The sequence below is a fragment of the Bombus pascuorum genome, chromosome 6, assembly GCF_905332965.1.
Source record: "Bombus pascuorum chromosome 6, iyBomPasc1.1, whole genome shotgun sequence".
Classification (NCBI taxonomy): domain Eukaryota; kingdom Metazoa; phylum Arthropoda; class Insecta; order Hymenoptera; family Apidae; genus Bombus; species Bombus pascuorum.
The window spans coordinates 7682625-7697623 of record NC_083493.1 but is presented as its reverse complement, the minus strand read 5'-3'; positions in this window follow the sequence as shown (position 1 = coordinate 7697623).

Here is a 14999-nt window from a genome sequence, read left to right as displayed (position 1 = left end):
ACGTGTTCCGCGTGGAGCGTGCGCTGTCCAACAAAGCAAATCCCGCGAGCCGAACGAATCGAGACGGAGTCATAGGAGGCTCAATCGGCTCGTTAAGACTTCCCGTGACGGTGAACACAGAAATGCGCGCGCGGCGGTTGCCCGCGCCGCGGTCCAGGGACATGTTTAAGACCGGTAGTAGGTTGTTTATGCGTGAGCTCGCGCTTATGGGGAGCGAAACGTAATCCATGATGGGACGAGCGTGTCGGCCCTCTCGGATACCACGTCCCTTTCCCCTCCTCGGCCCCGTGTCCCTCTTTCAACTCTCCGTTTCTTCTGGCTGCGCTCATCTGCTCGTGCTTTCTTCGACGAGTCGCGAGTCGCGCTACGTGTCCAGGATATCAAGCGTCGATTCCTCGTACCGGCTTCTATATCTTCGCGTGAATACAAACTCGCAACGCGGACGGAGGTGGAAAGAGCGAGCGGGAAGGCACACGAGCACACGAACGACGACGCCTAGGAAAAAGGGCGAAGCGCGCGCGGTCGCTCACTCTCCGAGTACGCTCTCTGCTCTATGCCGACGTATACCAGCGTGCACGGTGTACCTTTCCGTCCTCTGACGGACGAGCCGCGGTAGCTGACAAGTTGCCCCATTACGCCTATGCTGCATACGCGCCACCCAAGCGCGGGTAGCTCGCGTTCGCAGCGGGATCCCCGTGTTCGCAGTCTCTTAAAACTCTCCTTCGTCCGCTTCTTGGCCTCGTTCCTTAGCCGGCCATAGCTTCTCTTCTCTCCTTTCTTTCTTGCACCTCGTCGCCGCTACGCTCTCTCCTCTCTCAACCCTCCGTCTCTCTTCCTTCTCCAAGACGTTCCTTTCCGTACCGCACCCGCTTGTGCAGCTGCTGCTACACCGACCGACTCCATTTTCTGCTTCCTGTATTGTGACGACTTCCTTGAACGCGTTGATTCTTGACGCGCCTCGAGCTACCGCTTCCTTTAACAGTGTGCGCCTCGTCCTAGTGCAAGCTTGTTAATTTCGACGTATTTATGGAATTATGGTTACGATGTCATTCTAATCTTGCGGTTACGACAGCGAGCTTGATTAAGGTAACTAAACGGGGACAGTTTTGTAACGTAAATGAGGATTAATTTGCCGCTGCTAGAAGCAGTCAGATCGTCTTTTTACGTCTCCAAGAGAGTTACTAGATCGGAAGGAAACTACCATTAGTTACGATCGATGTGACACTCTGATATACGAGCGGTAGTGTGCGTTCACGAGACTCGAATTCAGTTGGAGGCGAGTTATTCGTGAAATCCGATCTTATTTACGAAAGCAAGGGTCGCGTGCAATTTCACCGGACATTATTTCAGCCTGAAGCGTGAAACGTTTCGTGTTATGAGTGACCAGGATGTTTTGAAGTTCGCCGTTCTGCTCGGCATTCCGTTGCTGTTCCGTCGCTCGCGTTAAAGTTCCTCGCTTATCGCGACAACTTTCACATCGACGGGTCTCCATATTCATGAGACTTTGGAAATAACTTCAGGAATAATCATAACTCGATGCGGCAACGGCGCGCGTTGAAACAGAGGATTCTTATTAAAAGTTGTAAGATCCGCGAATCTACGGTTTTATTACATTTACATTACACAGCTAGATATAATTCCGACCAGAGAACACTATTCCTCGATGAATTATAAAACTACCAGTATCTCGATCGACTGGTTGTATCTTCCTCTGCGTTTGTATATGACTTAGAAATGTCAAAGGAAACGCGATGACTATTTTATGTGGAATATCGAGTCACAAAGTTCTAGCACTTCTGATCCAAGCTTTTTAAAAATCATTTGGAAGGTTATTTTAAGGTAGTTGAGAATTCTTTCGAAGTTATTCAAGATCATTCCAAGATTATTCAGAGTTATATAAAAGGCATTGAAAGTTATTTGGTAGCCGTTCGAGATCATTCGAACATGATATTCGATTCAATTGTTCGCTTTCAATTCTCAATTTTTAAGAAGCTAGAAGTTATATAGATACTTTCGTATCGACGTTTCAAGTAGTACGAAAGCCAGAGAAATGACTGTACTAACCCAATATAAAAGTGGAATCTCTGTTGGAAGAAAATCGTAAGTTTCACAAAAGAAAAAGCGCGAATTGTCTGTTGTCTCTTTTTCAAAAAGTTTCTCCAAGCTTCCTTATTCTCCTAGTTTCTTGCAATTACAGGAGATATAATGCTGACGAAAGTTTCGAGAGCGCAGGGTGTAACGCGAGGAAATCCTGTCCGTGGTATTCCGCGGTAAAAAGGAGTCTCGAAGTCTCGAAAGCGGTTGGTGGCGTGCTTCAAGCTCGCGCAGAAACTCGAACGGAAACGGGCAAAGTGCGCAAAGACGAATTCTGATCGTAGATGCGTCCGGCTTGGCTAGAAGTTCGCGTATCCTAGCACAATGCCTCTTTCGCGAGAAGTTTCGAACGGGCGGAAGCGAATTAGCGACGAAGAGACAGTGGACTTGACAGAAAGAAGACTCGAGTCTTCGCGAGCCCGGATCTTCAGCTTCAAACTTTTGTTCCTGATCTCGCGTTAGCTTCCAACAATTTTTGCAGCTAAGCTCCAATAATCCTAATGTATTATATTGGAAATGCAGTTAGTACACATAACTGTTCTCTGAAATAGTGATTATCTGAATACTTCGTTATCTTCGTTTGGTTTTTTAATCGAATATCGTTTTCAGAATTTTCGATTATATCGAGTGTCGATGAACGAAGACAATCGCACACGATTTAAATCTTTGGAACAATGCGATTCTATCTCGTTCAAATTGTTTCGCAAATTACGACAGTATGAAGTCGGTTAAAATACATTGAGAGAATAACAATTATAATTTCATTCGAGGATGTAGCACGGGTTCATACGAACCTCAATAATTGACACATTATGATTAAGAAACAATTATTCGCGATTTGTATTGTTACTATTTACCTGCAAGTGTGAAACACGCATTACGAATGCTCTTTAAAACTGCTCGTATTGTCTAGTAATTTTCATTCTGAAATCACAACGAAAAGAAGTGGCAGTAAAATGAATTCGTTTAATATCTATAGCGGGCCACCGGCGTCGAGATGAATGGATCGAAGCAAAGGGGCTGAATAATGTAATTTCAATAAATTCATTCCGGTGAAACAATGGCTGGAGACGGCTTCAATAACGTCTTGCAGCGTTATTCTGAATCGTCAGTCTCATTGAATTCGCAAGAATAGGTTCGGGATGGCTAATTAAGAGAACAGAAACCACGCTCGTGATCTTACCTCCCGTAGGATCTTCCGTGGTTCGCTTTCACTTCCGCGAATATCTCGCGTTTGGCTTTCTTCGCCATGGATTTCATCGTGGCTTCCTGAAGGATCGAGGAACACGACGCGACGAACGATCTCGGGGCCCGGCAGCCAGAGAACAACATCGTGGCAAACTGCGGTGCTCAAGTTGATTGCGAGAGAGAGAGAGAGAGAGAGAGAGAGAGAGAGAGAGAGAGAGAGAGGGAGAAAGAGAGAAAAAGAAGGAACGAGGTAAAGAGCGAGATAGTCGGGCCACTTCAACGTTAATTGTAACTTGACGTTTAGCTCGGCCATCGAGGATGCTTCCAGCCAGCAATTTTAATCCTTTCGACGTCGAGACGATTTCGCCCCGAAACGGACCAAAGCCTGGTAAAATTAATGAACTTAAGCTCGATTTACGCGGGGAGAAATACTCGGAGGATCAAACGGCGGCGACGAATACGACGACGTCGACGAGAGACGATTGCGAGAGACGTCGATGAGGGGAGTAGGCCGTGACAACGCTTAACTTTTAACGATACTGCCGCGAAAAAAGCGGAGAAGGAGAAGAGAGGTTGGAGGTGGGAAGAGTGAAAGGGACCGAGAACGAGCGGAAGGGAAATCGGGGAAGAGAGGGGACTCGAGAGTACAAACTAACCCTCTGGGTTGGTTCAATTAAGCCCGAATACACGTTGCGTAGCCCCCAGCCTGTTCGTTTACGCGGCTAAATACCGCGAAGCTTTCGGACGAGCGACCAGGCAAGGAGGTGTTGTTCAGGTCACGATAAACTTTTTTAATTAACGAACAAATTATTCCGATCGTCAGCGTTAGTTCGACGTAACTGGTAAATCTGAAACGTCCATTCAATACCGGCCCGCTTTATTAATAATTTCCAGACCACTTGTCTGTCCTCGGCTGCTTACCGGTCCCGTATCGATACCGTGTATTCTTTTACTCTTTTTACAGCATCGCGTTTTTTTATACCCAAGAAACTCGAACAAGGTATTGGACCCCACTAAATATCTTGCGCAATACGGCACAGCGAAATATTCGACAGGATTTCACGGTAAATACTCAATATCGGTGAAATCGCCACGAAAACCTGTCACGAACGACAGATATATCGCATGAGAAAAGGGGATATTAAATATTCCCGTAATCCGTGTTCAACTCAACGTTCATTATGGTTCATGATTGAAATTTATGAGAAAGTCTTGATTAGATTCTTCGCATAATTCTACAACTGGGTTCCGTTAATCCTCGCGTTAATCACCGCTCTATCGTCTAGGAATCTAACCTGGAGCTCGTGCAACATCGTAGATCACACGCGACAAAGGCGAAATAACGAAATAACTAGCGTCGTTCTACTGAAAGCGGAAAGTCCGTAGGAGCGTAGATCTCGCGATCAGCTTAATAACCAATAAATAACGTTAAACGCGGCCCGTGTTTTGATAAGAAGGCGCCGCCCTCGCTTCTCCTTTCGACCATTACGATTTCCTCCTTGCCGCTGTTTTATTTCGCCCGCGGGATCCGAAGCTCACCGAAATCCGTGTACGTGCACGCGCCTATACCGACAAGCGATGCGTTATTCTCGTCCTATTCCCGGTTAGCGTGGGCATCCTTAAATCATCGTCCTGTCTAACGGAGAGACTAATCCTGATTCATACCGAGGAGGCACGTCCGGATCATTCTCGTCCTCTTTTCCCGGCTTTCGGCCTCAAATCACTCGGCCAGATGGCAATTAACTCGCGAGGCATGTTTTTTATTTGTGACAGAAATTTCAGAAATTTGAATGTCGTGATATATTTCTTTATTCGATGAGATTTAATAACCCATTGAAATTTTTAAAATAAAACTTAGAACATTTTAATGTCAAAGGTAATGTATATTCGAAATCATCGAAAGTTAGTGATAATACGATAATAGGTAGGTTGCAACGCTATGGAAATTGCACCGATACTGAAACGAAGGGAATTTGAGAAATTTCGAAATTCATCAATATTTTATTGTTTTGATGTAATATAATATAATAATGGAACAAAATTTCTGAATATTCTGACACCTTTGTATCAAGCTATATATTGTATACTATATTCGAACTTACCTAGAGTTAGTGTTATTTAACTGTTACAACACTCAATTTTGAAAATGATTTCTACCCGATGAAAGCATAAAAAGTCCTGAGTCAATGACTCGAAAGAGAATATTACAACAATCCCATAGAATCTGAAACGACATTCCACTCGTAGAAACAAGTATGGCATTAAAGCTGGCGCTCATCGAGTTATGGATACGATCGAAGCTTAATAACATTGGTATTGTTCCCGTAGCGTCGGTAATTATAACGTTTTAATGCGAAGCCGAGGATCGTGAAGCTTTGCTCCCGCGACAACCATGGTCGGCTGGATGCCCTTTGATCACGATCATTCCTAACGAAGGAATTAATCGTAATTTACTATCAAACGATCCGCTATAGCGCGCAGCGTGTTTCGTTGTATTTGTACGACCTGTTTCCAGACATCACCCAGCGAACAGACGAAGCAACAATTAGCTGGTTCTGACCGACCAGTTTCCAAACGATTGCGTCCCATAAAATCCGATATTCCAAAGGAGAAGCGAATCGGGTTAAATAGAACGAAGAAGAGGGAGAAAAGGGGCAATTCGGTTTTCGTGGAAATGAAGAAACATACCGTGACTAAACGGGACGTGGCGCCTGGTTGCGCCAGTTGCGTGGACGTCGATGGCACTTTTCTCTTTCTCTGGCTTGCATTCTCTTGTACAATGCCCACTTTTGTTCGCTGCTCGTCACGCGGACGTCTACAACAGAAACGGTAAGCGTAATGCAGAGAATGGAACGTGAAAACGGTTAATTCCTCTGTTTAAAGACTACGGAATTATTGTTTAAAATTCTATGGTTGGTTTACTCAACTGACAATGAGAATAATTGAAAACAACTTAAAGCTCGCGGGTTTCTCGTAATACCTTTGTATCTGCCGATGAAAACAATGAATTTGTGGTATTAAATATCGTAACACTTAACATAATTCAAAATGCTTATGCTCTTATTACGACAACAAGGAAAAAGGGAGAAAATAAAGATTTAGGACTTATCAGTTATGCATTTGTATGAAAGACAGAATCGGTCATTGTATTTGTGGTTAAGAATTGTCGAGCATTCTGTTTGCTATCTATTCTTCTGTTGAATATGAGAATTACCACCGTTCGATTTCTGCAGTTTCAGCGTTTCTTTTCGTCGAAGATCGTAAAAAAGGAAAATGGAACGAGGCAATTCGAGGAAAGTGATCGTGGTTGCGGTGTAAGTTAACAAAAGGCTATTTTCGCGAATAAAAATAAGAAGCTAGATCCGTGGCGACCGGTTTCTGAGTACGTGGCCGACGATGAGTCGATGACATCGGAACGATGGACAAAAGTGAAAGCAGGATCGATCGATCGCTGGACGTGCGTCGACTCCGGAACGTCACAACGTGCACGATCGAATCGTCCCCTTCCGGTTTCCTTTCATCTTAGCCGGCATTCGAACGTTTCAACATGTCACGCGTCGTCCACCTCTCAAGAACATCTGATAAGTTTTGATCCAGCATGTCCACTGCTTGGCACGCGAGACGAACTGCCTACGTTGGTAAATCGTGTCAATGAAACATCGTGGATGGGCTGTATTGAAGCACGATTAAACGTCGTGCCGTGACTGACAAATCATAACACACGCGTTCCAAGTGAAATTCAGTGCCAACTGACAAATATCGTTCAAACGTCAATGCTAGATTATTCAAGAGATTAAAAAATAGATACTGTAACCTTCTTACTATACTACAGATTCTGCTTGATTGAAATATTCGATCTTGAAAAGAAATATCCACGATCGGTTCGTGCCCCATATTCGATAGTTTGATTTATCTTCTCTATTGTGTTCATCCTTATTGTTATCGAGGAAACGTATTACTCTTGGAATAAGGATGTTAGTGTCAGAGAATCGACTGATTTATTACGGAATTTTGCGGAAATTCTGAAGTGGAAAAGTTGGTACGATTAAAATATCGTAGAAATACGATAAGGGAGAGCATTCGGAGAATTTGCTTCCAAATATGATACTTTGTACCATTTACTATTATTAATTCAAATAAATACAAGAAATCCTTCTTTCCTTGAACAGCCATTGATAATTAGCTTATCTAATCACTTAATCCTAAAAAAGCGTAACATTAATTTCAACGCTAGTCTATCAATATTTATTCCGCCAAATAACTATCGAAAAAGAAATAGAGTTCAACTTGAAGTAGGTCTTTGTTCAAATTATTCGCAGTCATATCTCCACGCGGATCCTCCGATCAATAGAGTAGAAGATAAAGTTTGAGCATGTCGTTCGGCTCGTTAAATCCCAGCACGTGAAATTTACAGCGTAAAAGGCGAGCTTTCAGACCGACAGCGCGACGCATCGATCGGTCGCGATCGGTCGCGTTGCCAAGTCGGTGCGGCGTAAGTCACTTCAGAAACGCTTACACAAAATCCTCGGCTGCAAGTACATACATATATAGCAGGGAACAAGGGAAGCCTCTGAACCCCGTGTACCGAATGCCGAGTTAGATGCCGTCACGTAGAGACCGGCAGCCTCCTTTACCTTCGCTCGTTTTCTCGGATGCCGCGGCTCTACGTCGATCGCTGTACATATAATGCCGTGTACACAAGCAGCGACGCGGCATGCACGGCGGTTTCGCGTGCGTGTCAGCTAATAATCCATGGTTACCGCGATATTTTCACTGAATATAGCGCGCCTGTGCCGTTGAATTTTGCCTAGAAGTTTATGAGAGCACGATTATTTCGCAACAAAGTCAGAGAAGGGGAAAATTAATTGAAAAATAGGAAATGTATTTAAATATTCCGAGTGAGATATTCTGAGTGGTTCGTTATTTCTGTACTGTATCCTTTCCCTTAGAATATTTCGGTGCTTTTTTTAATTAAGTTATCATTCACTTTGCGATTTATTTAATAGCTATTTACGATTAGCAGGATTAGGGATTGAATTTTTAATGTTTCGATATTGTATAGAGAGACACTTCTAAATCGGATGAAGAGTGTTTAGAGAGATAAAATTATCGAATTATGTAGTCATTCTATCCGTTTCTAGTATAATTAAATATCTGAATCCTACCTCGGTTTTAGTTATTTCTGGAGCAAACCGACGTCATCGAAATTAACTAGTAAATTAATAGTAAAAGTTACATTCATTCAAACAAATTATGCAACAGGTCTGAACTATGCAACTGGTCTGAACGTTTTATAATTGCATGTGTGTTCTAAACGAATTACGATGCATCGAAGAAACATTGAACTAGTCGTTTCCCACGCGGATGAAAGGTTTACGCGAAAATTCCGGGAGTCCCGGCGGTGTTCTCGAATTAATATCGCCGTCTACCAGCCGGTAAGACATGAAATATCCGTACTCCATCAGCGGAAAGTTACAAAATGGTAACTGAATATTACTTGCGTGAAAGCCAGTGTATTTCAGCATTATAACAGCTGTACAACGAGCGGTATTAATACATATTTCGTGCACATTCAACTAGGATATATAATAAACGTAATTACCTGCGTGTAGTATAATTGCACGAGAAACTGGTGATAAGTTTCCTTAATGGGGGGATTACAGAATCGAACGCCTCGAGCAGTCACACACACCATCGTTCTTCGCCTCCAAGATCTCTTCTCTTTCAGACGCACGCGCGCGCGCGCTCGAAGGGTTCGAGAGTGAAAAATTCAGTGGGCGTGTTGCTTCGATAATGTATCGCGCGTAAAGAGGCGGATTAAGCGTATCCAAAGAGACGTGTAGCCCAACGGTTCCGTTAAAAACTAAATAATCGAAGAACCAAGCGAAGGGAAGTGGCGTCGTGGAGCCACGAATGCCACGACGTTTCGGTACTTTCATGAATTCGTGGTTTTGACAGTAGAATATGGTCCCTGAGTAAAAGGCATCGCGTTCCCTTCCACGATATTGTACCATTTCTTTCGGCGTAAATATCAAGATTAGACCAGGAAATGATTGTGAACGATCGTCTCTTGATACGGAGGCGTATCGAGAATTCGAAAGAATGTTCCCACCTTGGGGGGGATAAGATCGAACATCGAAGAATGGCGAACCAGGAATTTGGAATTTAATTTAGTCGCACGTCTCGATATTTTTAGGCATCGATGTATAAATTCTCAGAGAAAGAATATCTCGTTCGATGTAATAACTACGAACTTAAGCCCCTTGAGTTATGATTTCTTTAGAGAAATTTGATTCAGTGCTGGAATTTCATTGCTGTCATACCGCTGTCAAATTATAAATTAAAAAGCTGGAACCAAAATTCGAGTTTAATCTACACGTTGTTAAGGATATAACCTATTCATTAAGTTGGGACCATAATCCACGTTACGAGAATATAACCTGTTTGTTAAATTGGAACTATAATCCGTGTCACGAGATAAACTAATGTTGCAACTTATACATCAAGTTGTTAAGCAATTGGAATATCCAAGTTTACAATGCCCTCAATAATCTAAAAATCTAACGCAGTTGCTGAGATTTACGAAGACGTTTCTATGGCTGAAACCACTTTCTTCGATCTACTCATTTTTATACGTTCCTGAGAGCTGTCAAGATCTTCCAATGTATAATCATCGTGCAGATTGCACACGATCGTTGTCGCAAAACTTATCGTTCCTCCCAATTTTCCATGAAATCGCAAAATCTCCAACCGCTAATTTTCATCATCGTCTTAGGTAAATGGTAAATTCCAGGTGTCGGCTTAGATTCGTTAAGCTGCAATAACAGAGGAACGTTGTAAGAATCGCGGCACGTAGGTAACACATGCGGGATTCTCGACATCGGTCGCGTAAAATGAAGGTTTTCATTGGCCGAAGCTGGGGTAGGAGTCGGATTATGGAAATGGTTGAAGTAGCCCTTCTCCCTTAGCTTCGCCACCTTTCTGCTCCTACCATTCGGGGGACAGGGCCTAACCCGACTCTTTATTATTGTAATGCCCGAAGTTACGACCGTGCCGTCTCGCGCCTGGGCCCCCTGATACGAGGCTTAATTTATGAAAATGATGTGAAATAGGAGTCGGGTATGCCGCTGCGTTATCGCCCGCTAACCCGAAATTTCTTATTCCGCCCTCTTCGTCCCCGCCATTCGATCCTCTCGCTTCTGTTCTTACGCTACCGATCGTGCTACCGGTCTTCACCCTGCCAGATTTGTAAATCGAACCGCGTGCATAAGGGATAGAAAGCGATCGGCGACGTGCGCGCGCTTAGCGCCAACATTTCGCGGACCGCGAATCCTGAAATAAAGTGCGATACAAAGTGTGGCTGCGCGATTCGCCCCCGGCCCGTTTGTGGCCGCAGGAATTCGATGTTTATGCCCATGGGATTTGTTCGAAGCGAAAGCTAAAGAGTTAGTGGGCCGTATGTTATGCTTTAGCAGCCAGCCGGATGCGTTCGGATATCCTGTTGCTTTTTCGCTGCAACGGGCTTTCCGTTGCTTAAACGTGAAATATGCAATCCACGAATATTATTCCGTGACGCGTTGACTGCTGAGCACCCCGTATATCCTCGTTGAATTTCGCACTGTTCCGTGGCTCCTCGTCATTCCGCCTGTTGGCAAGAAATAGCTTGCCTTCTTCTTTCCGCGTCACGCGTTCTTAGTAGTAAGACGCTCGTTCGAAAATGTCTTTTGAAAGTTTCCAGCGACTGTCGAGATAGAATCTATGTGGCAGTCTTGGTGTTATTGTTAAGATTTCGATGGAGAAATCTTTCGGGAAATATTGGGTTATTCCGCGTAGGTATTTTATTGTATGCTTAAAAAATTACTATAAGATCGCCTTAGTATATGTATGGTACTGAAAAATATTGATTCTATTGATTCTAACGATGCTTTAAATGATAATTCAATTTATAACTGTGTAATCATAAGATCGTATGTAATGACGATAAATTGAAGGAGGTTTGAATATTACGTTGCACATCCTACGAAGGGCGACACGGTTCGCGAGGCTATACAGTTACCATGACTAGCGGTGCGAATACTTAAAAATCGTAAGCGGAAACGACGCGACAGGGGCGTGACAAATTCTGCACTCTCGTTTTTGCGATCGTTAACAACCGTCCAATTGCTGTCGAACGTGACAGGGATGAATTCTATCGTACACGCTGTGCCGCTTTCCAGTACCCATTAACAACCCTTTCTATTCTAATCCAACTTCACGTTCGAAAGATCGTTAAAGACTAAAGATCCAGTGTGCTTTAAAATTGACGTGACTCGAAGGATGAATTGATCGTCGATCGATCGAGGCCTATCAATCGGATGATTTTGCAGCCTTCGTGGTGAATTAGCTGGTGGTGACGGGGGCGAGGGGGAACTCTCTTATAGGAGTGAAAGGTATCGGTAGGTGTAATCGTAGGAAATTACTGTGAAAATTACACGTCGGTTGCGCAAGGAAATCTGATAGATCAGCCGGCAAACCACCTGTCAATGTCCCTCGGCGTCTCTAAGCCAAAGTTTCCTCGCGTAATCGCGTACCGTACGACGTGGAAAAATGCACGCGTGGCACGCTGTGACTCGTCAGCTGCAAGTTTCCGCCAGTGCACGTCCTACAACCGGAATGGCTCGTTTCGTGCTGGGATCATAGCTAGAGCCTTTCCACGAGCCTACTATTATTGGCACTATAGTTCGTGACTTTTATGGCCAATCGATGACATTAAACGTTTCTTCGCTACTTTATATTTATTTCCTATGTCACGATTATTTCTTGAAGTTTTATTTACTTCCATTTTTAGAACTAAAACGGCTACAGGTGGCTCATCAAAGTATTTCCACGTTTACCTATAAATAAATATAACAAAAATGTTCAAATTGGCTTCGAACTTGATCGATATAATCACGATAAGGCAGGTGTAATTAGTAGATGCTCGTGAACAAAACACACAAAAAGTTTCTACGAATGTTGGAACACTCTCCCGAGCCACTGCACGTGTTAGCTTTGGCGCAGGAAAAAAATGGATTCTATCGTCAAAGAGTTAATTACTATTTCGCCAATTACGTCTGTCCATTAGAATTGCATGGCGGCAGAGTGTGTTTAAATCTGCAAGTCTTTTTAAATTCGCTCGTTAATACCTAATCCGGCATGTCCCTCAATTTACGCGGTTCTCCCCTTGTGCATTATTCACGGTCGCGAAACGAAATCTCACGGGCATGGAGTAAGTGTAATTAGCGCTGAAGTGAAAAGTGCAACATAGAAGGAGTACACAGGGACGTGTCACGTTGGAATTCCACTGCTTCCGCGTTTCATAGAATGTATAAACGAAATTAACTGGGGAAAAACTGTATTGTAAAATCGATAGCGTCGGTTGAATATTATATTTCTGGTTTCTCCGTGAAAAGAAAATCGAGCGAGCAGCTAAAAACTATACTCGTTACGAGACCAACGTATCGCGATTGCTTCGGCTACAATCGTAAATTCGTTTCGACCAGGAAGTACGCCACTTTCTATGTGGAGAAATATTTCGCATCGATATCAAGAAGGAAAAGTTTTCTCTCGAGATTATACGTGCTCTTAGCGATAAAAGTTTTCCCTGACTTTCCAAGATTCCATCGTTTGTACTTCTTTTTAAACCAGCTGGATCTGACTAAAGAATAAGTTTTGCAAACAATTAATTAAATTGTTCTTCCGTTTCCTTTATTTTCCTGGGATCAAGAGTTGTTTATAATTATCGAGACGACGAGCAGGCTCGGTCACGGCTGCTTTCTTACGATTTACTATATTTCATTATATTCATTACGTTCATTAGGTTTCTTGGGAAGTCGTGAAGAATAAATTCGGCCGTGCCTGATAATGACTTTCGATAAACCATTTACGATCGAAGGACAAATGTAGTGGTTTGAGGATACGCGTATAGTCGTATTCGGCAAAATATTTAGGATAATTCGTTATCGATAATAGAAAAGATATAAAGGGTGAATATTTCTTAGAAGATAGGAAGAGCTTCCTGGTAATGAGGAAATCTTTAGAACGAGACAAGTGAAAAGTAGGACGAAGGGAGATAAAGATGGCGATGCAAGACGAGGTCGGCTGAGAATTTAATTAAACTACAAATAGCGGTATTGACCGGTGGAAATCGTCGACGTCTCTGACACGATAAATAAACATGGTTCCGGGATGCAAATCAAATTACCTTATATTTCAAAGCTCATTTATCGAGATACACTTAACACGGAATAGTGAATTTGAATAATCAAACATCAACGAGAAAAATCACACGATTCATTTAATATTTTACACGAATGCGATGCTTGACGGAAAAACAGGACAGAAAATTGCAAGGAAAATACACGCAGAGCGAAATATCGAGAATGGGTATGCGGTAAAAGAAGGACAGCCAGCGTAAAATAAAGCAAATTGGGGGAAATAATAACCGCTACAATGCGGATTTATTAGTTTAGCAAGCGGCGAGCCAAAAACCCGGCCGGCTGGTCTCTTGGCCGAGAATACGACGACAAACGCGTGGACAAATGTTTGGCCGGCCCAAACAGGCGCGTTAAATTTTTGAACGACCGGTTATATCCGCTCGAAAAAGAGTGGTACGTCGACGGAGAAGGGGTAACGTTGAGAAGAACATGGTTAAAAAAATCACCGAGGAGACCGCAACGAGGACGTTCGAACACCGATAGAGTAACAGAGAAGCAATCAGAGATCGGACACGAACGACGAGGAGAAAAGAGACGTGGTAGGGTGGGGGAAAAATGGTTAGACGACAAATAAAACATATTGATGTTTGCAATTAAATCGGCCAGACAATGGACAAATACCGATTCACCCGTTTTGCAGGGACTGTCGCGGTTCGATTTAATAAATATCCACCTATTAATTTTCTCTCGTGATTCTCCAGCTTCTCTTTCTCCATCACCACCTCCACCTCTGCCTCTTCCACCTCCACCAGTGACTCGACTCTTGGTGACGCGTCAACCGAGCCTGCAGAACTATTTTATTCGTGGTAGGCCACGTATTTGTCCGCGCGTTTATTTTGCGCTTGTTACCAGAGCGGCGACGCTTTACGCAAACCCCTGCTATATAACCGGCCGCTTCCGACGCTCGTTTGCATTTCATTAACTTTACCTCCGGCCGATTCTCTTTGCGCGTCACGGTGTCGTCGATTTTGCCTTGCGACGCGTCGTAGAATTACCACGGGGACAGCCCTCGACGCAGGATAAATTGTTTTCGTCGTCAGGCCGGATTAGCACTACTATCGGACTCCGTCGCGAATTCCTTCGAAAACGTCGTGCGACACCACGTTCCCCTTCAGCGTGTCAACGCTGATTGATTTATGGGTGGCGGTAGTTGGCGTGTAACTAACTTCGCTTCTAATAAGCTTATGATTGCCTAGTGATTCTTTAGTCTCTCTTGCTCTGGCAGATCGTAAAGTGGTCGTAGATTTTAACGTTTTATCGCATTGTTTCTTTTTGTAATTTCATGTCATTCGTTGTCTTTATATAGACTGTATCGATGTTTTGCTACCATTGGTTTAGAAGTTTAATACAGTATCGTAAGTCAAGATATTAATAGCAGATATTTTACATCGAATTTCCATAGACTCGCTATGAAAATCAAGCCCGTTTATTGCAGAATAATAGTAACAACAAAAAAACGAAGGTTCTATTGGCCAACCCAAT